This window comes from Gopherus flavomarginatus, chromosome 2, assembly GCF_025201925.1.
Source record: "Gopherus flavomarginatus isolate rGopFla2 chromosome 2, rGopFla2.mat.asm, whole genome shotgun sequence".
Classification (NCBI taxonomy): Eukaryota; Metazoa; Chordata; order Testudines; family Testudinidae; genus Gopherus; species Gopherus flavomarginatus.
Genome location: NC_066618.1, coordinates 242,718,920 through 242,725,582, shown reverse-complemented (window position 1 = coordinate 242,725,582; position 6,663 = coordinate 242,718,920).

Sequence of the window (6,663 nt, the reverse complement as noted above, 5' to 3'; positions counted from 1 at the left end):
AGCACTGTATTTCCCTTGTCCAATGGATACAACCACCTTCATATTAAAAAAAGACGGTTACTCACCTTTGTAACTGTTGTTCTTTGACATGTGTTGCTCATATCCATTCCAGTTAGGTGTGCGCGCCCCACGTGCACGTTCGTTGGAAAACTTTTTACCCTAGCAACTCCAGTGGGCCGGCAGGTCGCCCCCTAGAGTGGCGCCGCCATGGCGCTCGATATATACCCCTGCCGGCCCACCCGCTCCTCAGTTCCTTCTTGCCGGCTACTCCCACAGTGGGGAAGGAGGGCGGGTATGGAATGGATATGAGCAACACATCTCGAAGAACAGTTACAAAGGTGAGTAACCGTCTTTTCTTCTTTGAGTGATTGCTCATATCCATTCCAGTTAGGTGAATCCCAAGCCTTACCTAGGCGGTGGGCTCGGAGTGAGAGGTCGCGGCATGGAGCACTGCAGAGCTGAAGGCCGCGTCCTCTCTGGACTGCTGGACCAGGGCGTAATGGGAAGTGAAGGTGTGGATGGAGGACCGGGTTGCCGCCCTACAGATCTCCTGGATGGGCACACGGGCGAGGAAAGCCATCGATGATGCTTGTGCCCTGGTGGAGTGCACAGTCACATGGCCCTTAGGGGTGTGAGCCAAGTCATAACAGGTCCTGATACAGGACGGTACCCACGAGGATATCCTCTGTGAGGAAATGGGAAGCCCCTTGACTCGGTCCGCTATTGCCACAAAGAGCTGGGGGGGATTTGCAGAATGATTTGGTCCTTTCCACGTAAAACGCGAGTGCCTGACGGACATCAAGCGAGTGGAGCTGTTGCTCCCTGCAGGATGAATGGGGCTTTGGGAGAAAGACGGGGAGGAAGATCTCCTGGTTGACGTGAAAGGCTGAGACCACCTTGGGGAGAAAGGCAGGGTGCGGTCTCAGTTGTACTTTGTCTTTAAGGAAGACTGTATACGGGGGATCTACCGTGAGGGCCTGGAGCTCTGACACCCGTCTGGCTGAGGTGATGGCCACCAGGAAAGCAGTCTTCCAGGAGAGATAGAGCAGGGAGCAAGTCGCTAACGGCTCAAATGGGAGGGCCCACGAGCCGAGTCAGAACCAGGTTAAGATCCCAGGTAGGGGCAGGGGGTCGAACTTGGGGGTAGAGGCGTTCCAGTCCCTTCAGGAATCTAGTCACCATAGGGTGAGAGAAAACCGAACGGGCATCTCCTCCCGGATGAAAGGTGGAAATAGCCGCCAGGTGAACCTGAAGGGATGATATCACCAGGCCCTGCTGCTTTAGGGACCAGATGTAATCCAGAATATTGGCAATAGAAACCTCCATAGGGAGGAAACCCCTCTCCGTGCACCAGCAGGAGAAACGCTTCCACTTGGCCGAGTACCTCACCCTAGTGGAGGGTTTCCTGCTGCCCAGGAGTATTTGATGTACCAGGGTAGAGCATCGTAGTTCTGACCTGGTCAGCCACGCAGGAGCCACGCCGTGAGGTGCAGAGACTGGAGGTCCGGGTGACGGAGCCTGCCGTGGTCCTGGGTGATCAGGTCCAGGTGAAGGGGCAGGGGGACTGGGTCAACTAGAGACAGATCCAGCAACATTGGATACCAATGTTGCCTGGGCCACGCTGGAGCTATCATAAATCAAGTGTGCCCTGTCCCTGCGCACCTTCAGAAGGACCTTGTGGACCAGTGGGAATGGAGGGAACGCATAGAGCAGGTGAGTCATCCATGGGATAAGGAAGGCATCCGCTACCGACCCTGGCTCCCGGCCTTGAAAGGAGCAGAACGTCTGGCATTTCCTGTTCCCTCTGGACGCGAAGAGGTCCATCCGGGGACAATCCTACCTCTGGAAGAGTGAGAGGGCGACGTCCGGGCGAAGGGACCATTTGTGCGAAAGGAAGGATCTGCTCAGAAGGTCTGCCAGTGTGTTCCGTACTCCGGGGAGAAAGGAAGCCATGATGTGAATGGAGCGGGCTATACAAAAGTCCCAGAGCCGCATTGCCTCCTGACATAGGGGAGAGGATCTCGTGCCACCCTGCTTGTTGATATAGTTCATGGTCGTCGTGTTGTCGGTGAATACCGAGAGACAGCGACCTTGAAGCTGATGGGAGAATGCTTGACAAGCAAGACGGACCACTCTCAACTCCCGTATGTTGATATGGAGGGCCACTTCCTGAGGGGACCATTGGCCCTGCGTCCTCAGGGTTCCGAGGTGGGCCCCCTAGCCCAGGTCCGAGGCATCCATTGTTAGGGATACCGAGGGTTGGAGCGGATGAAACGGGAGCCCCGCACACACTACGGACTGGTCTAGCCACCACCGGAGGGAATCCAACACCTCCTGGGGGACGGTGATAACCGTGTCCAGCAGATGTCTGGCCGGACAGTACTGTGTAATAAGCCAAGACTGGAGAGGCCTCATGCGAAGCCGCGCATAACCCGTCACAAATGTGCAGGCCGCCATGTGGCCTAAGAGGGTTAGGCATGTCCTTATAGAGGTCAAGGGGGCTGCCTGTAGGCGCCGAATGATGGCCGACAGCGACTGGAACCTGGGCAGCAGCAGAAGGGCCCTGGCCAAGGTGGAGTCCAGAATGGCCCCGACGAACTCTATCCTCTGCGTGGGGAGCAGAGTGGACTTGTCCGTGTTGATAATGAGGCCCAAGGTTCGGAAGAGCTGCTGCTGATCCTGTGGACGTGGTTGCGGACCTGCAACTCTGATGCGCCTCGAATCAGCCAGTCGTCGAGGTAGGGGAATACGTAAATGCGACTGCGCCGGAGATGTGCGATGACGACTGCCATGCACTTTGTGAATACCCTCGGGGCCATGGAGAGGCCAAACGGGAGGACCGCAAATTGATAATGATGGCGGTCGACCATGAACCGAAGGAAGTGTCTGTGTTGCGGAAAAATGGCTATGTGAAAATAAGTGTCCTGCATGTCGAGGGCGGCGTACCAGTCTCCAGGATCCAGAGATGGGATAATGGTCCCCAGGGATACCATGCAGAATTTCAACTTCACCATATGCTTGTTGAGTTCTCGCAGGTCGAGGATAGGTCTGAGGCCTCCCTTGGCCTTGGGGATCAGAAAGTATCGGGAATAAAACCCCTTGCCCTTCTCGTTCTCTGGAACCGCCTCTATGGCTCCTTTGCTGAGGAGCGACCGCACCTCCTGAAGGAGGAATTGCTCGTGAGAGGGGTCCCTGAAGATGGATGAGGGTGGGGAGCAAGAGATAAACTGCAGACGGTATCCCGTTTGCACAGTGCGCAAGACCCAATGATCGGAAGTTATTTGGGTCCACGCCGGGAGGAAGAACGAAAGGCGGTTGGAAAACGGGGGGGGGGGGGGGAGGAGCCGTGGGGGAAACTGGTACAGCGTTCTTGGGTGCACTTTCAAAATGAAGGTTTGGGGCCAGGTAGGGCTTTGGAGGAGCCCTGGTTCTGCCTCCCCTGGTTGCCCGACTGTCTATGCCTGCCATTCCTGCCACGGCACCTATTGAAGTCCTGCCGCTGGCGGTACTGGGGATACGGCCGGCGCTGCTGCTGTTGCTGCGGCCAGAAGGGTCTGCGCTGTGTCCCGGGCGTGTGCATCCCTAGGGAGCGCATGATGACCCGATTGTCCTTTAGGCTTTTCAGCCTGGGGTCCGTCTTCTCCAAAAAACGGACCCTGACCTTCAAACGGGAGGTCCTGGATGGTGTATTGGAGCTCCGGTGGAAGGCCAGAAACCTGAAGCCAGGAGATGCGGCGCATTGTAACCCCTGAAGCCAGAGTTCTAGCGGCAGAGTCTGCTGCGTCCAAGGATGCCTGCAATGAAGTTCTTGCGACCTTCTTGCCTTCATCAAGAATTGCAGCGAATTCTTGACGCGCATCCTGAGGCAACAACTCCTTAAACTTATAAAGGAGTTATAGGTGTAGCGGCTAAGGAGGGCCTGCTAGTTGGAGGGCGCCCGCTGAATAGACCTTCCGGCCTAGCAGGTCCATACGCCTCGCCTCCTTGGACTTGGGTGCTGGGGCCTGTTGCCCGTGACACTCCCTCTCATTTACCGACTGCACAATGAGGGAGCACGGTGTCGGGTGCACATGGAGGTACTCATAACCTCTGGAGGGTGCCATGTATTTGCGCTCCACCCCACGTGCAGCAGGAGGGATGGAGGCCGGTGACTGCCAGATGGTATTCGCATTGGCCTGGATAGTCCTGATAAAAGGAAGGGCGACTCTGGTGGGAGCATCTGCTGAGAGAATGCTCACCACGGGATCTTCAATTTCAGAGACCTCCTCAGCCTGCAAGTTTAAGTTCTGCGCTACACGCCTGAGGAGGTCCTGGTGCGCCCTGAGGTCGAGTGGGGGAGGGCTGGACAATGATGTGCCCGCCACTGCCTTATCGGGGGAGGACGATGAGGAGACCCCCAGTAGGAGAGTGTCCACGGGAGGCTCCGTCTGAACCAGCGCCTCTGACTCCAGAGGGAGCTCAGGGTCTTGCTGGTTGGACCGGTCTTCCCCCACCGGAGAGGGGGGAGGGCGAGATAGTGAAGCCTCTGGCACCCTGCGCTCAGATGTCACAGGCTGAGGTGGAATTTGTTGAGGGCCCTGGGCTTGATGGTACGCCCAGGGTGTCCAGAAACCCCACTGCTGCGGTCCCTGATCCTGCGGAGGAGGGTCCTGAAAGAGGGCCACGGGCCACACTGTCTGCGTCTAGTGTGTACATACTGTCTGTCTGCGAGAGACAGACGGCTGCCTGGAAGGCCACGGAGGGGCCGAACGCGGCTGGTAGGGCTCCCTCGGTCTCGACACTGAGGATCTTCTCGGTGCCAGGGACCGGTACCAGGAATCATACCGGTGCCAGGATAGGAACCAGGACCTGCCTCCGACGCGGTGCCGGGAGGTCGGCCGGGACCGGGACCTGCCACCAGCTCGGTGCCGGGAGGTCGACCGGGGTGCTGATCGCCGACGGGAACGGCTCCTAGAGTCTCGGTGCCGGTAGTGACGACTCGATCCAGACCGCTGCCAGGAGTAGCGGGACTGTCTGGAGGATGACCGGTGCTGCGAGTGCGACCGGTACCGCTGAGGGGAGCGGTGCCGGGACTGCGAGCGGCACCTGGAGTGAGAACGTCCACAGTGTTGGGACCTCAAAAGCGATCAGTGCCGGCTGGGTGAGTCCGGAGACGGAGCTCGCATCGTCGCCGGCTTGCCTCTGGATACAACCCGCACTGGGAGTACCGGGGGTTGAGGCTGGATAGGCTCCGTAAGAACAATTAGGTCCCGTGCCGAAGCGAAAGTCTCTGGCGTTGAAGGGACCAATAGCTCAACCCCAGATCTTACAGGGGAGCTAGGAGGGACTGGACTCGACGGACCTCCAGGGCCCGGAGTCGATGGAATCCCTGCTGGTGGTGCCGCGGCCGAGGTAGGCGCCGGGCGCTCCGCTCGAGCCTGCACGGATGGAGTCGCAAGCTTTGAGGGTCTTGTCTCGGGTCCCAGTGCCGGGGAAGGTCGGTGCCGGGGTGTCTTTCTGGTGCCGGTGCAGTCCAGTGCTGGTGCAGAGGCGGTGCTTTTCTTTGGAGGTCACAGGATTAAGTGCCGCTTCCATTAGGAGAGTCCTTAACCTCTGGTCCCTCTCCTTTTTTGTCCTAGGCTTAAAAGCCTTGCAAATGCAGCACTTGTCCGAAATGTGCGATTCCCCCAGGCACTTTAGGCAGGCGTCGTGGGGATCGCTGGTCGGCATTGGCTTTTTACAGGCCGAGCATTGCTTGAACCCCGGCGAACCAGGCATGGGCCCGGTGCCGGGTAGGGCTACAGCCCAAATCCGCTAATAAGACTATACAACTATATTAGAATCAACAATAACTAACTCCACTTTTACAACTAAACTACCAACTAAACTACCTATGAGAACAGTAAAACGAAGGAGAACTAGGGACGTGGAGGACAGCTATGCCGCGCTCCACAGTTCCAACGACCGACACGGCGGTAAGAAGGAACTGAGGAGCGGGTGGGCCGGCAGGGGTATATATCAAGCGCCATGGCGGCGCCACTCTAGCGGGCGACCTGCCAGCCCGCTGGAGTTGCTAGGGTAAAAAGTTTTCCAACGAACGTGCATGCGCAGCGCGCACACCTAACTGGAATGGATATGAGCAAATCACTCGAAGAAGAAATTAAAGCTATTCAATTACTTTACTTCCTGTTTTGCGTGGAAAACCTCAATGACTTAATATCACTTACCACCAAAGGGATTTTTTGGCACATGATGCTAAACAAAGCACTCATGTACCAAATTGCAGATAGTTCTTAATGTTAGCCTTGAAAAGTAGTATTCTTTAATGGAGAGCAATGGAAATGTAGACAGCATTGTCCTATTGTCCCTGCTGCAGTGATGTAACAGGTGATTGACCCATCTCAAAAGTAAAAATGCTCATTTACTTTAAAATTGTTTCTGGGTTACAGCAGTGAAATAAGGAACTAACTGTACTTGAACCGCCATTCACTGGCTAAAAGTCTTGGGTAGGATTTTCAAAAGCACCAAGTATTGGTCTAGCTCTCTTCCCCCTGGTAACAGTGGGAATTTCAAGTGTCAGTTCAATAGCACTGAACAAGAATGAATTGCAGGTATCTCTATTACTTGCTTTCAACATAAGCAGCCAAGACAGATGCTGACTAGTATAACATTATGGAAGACTAG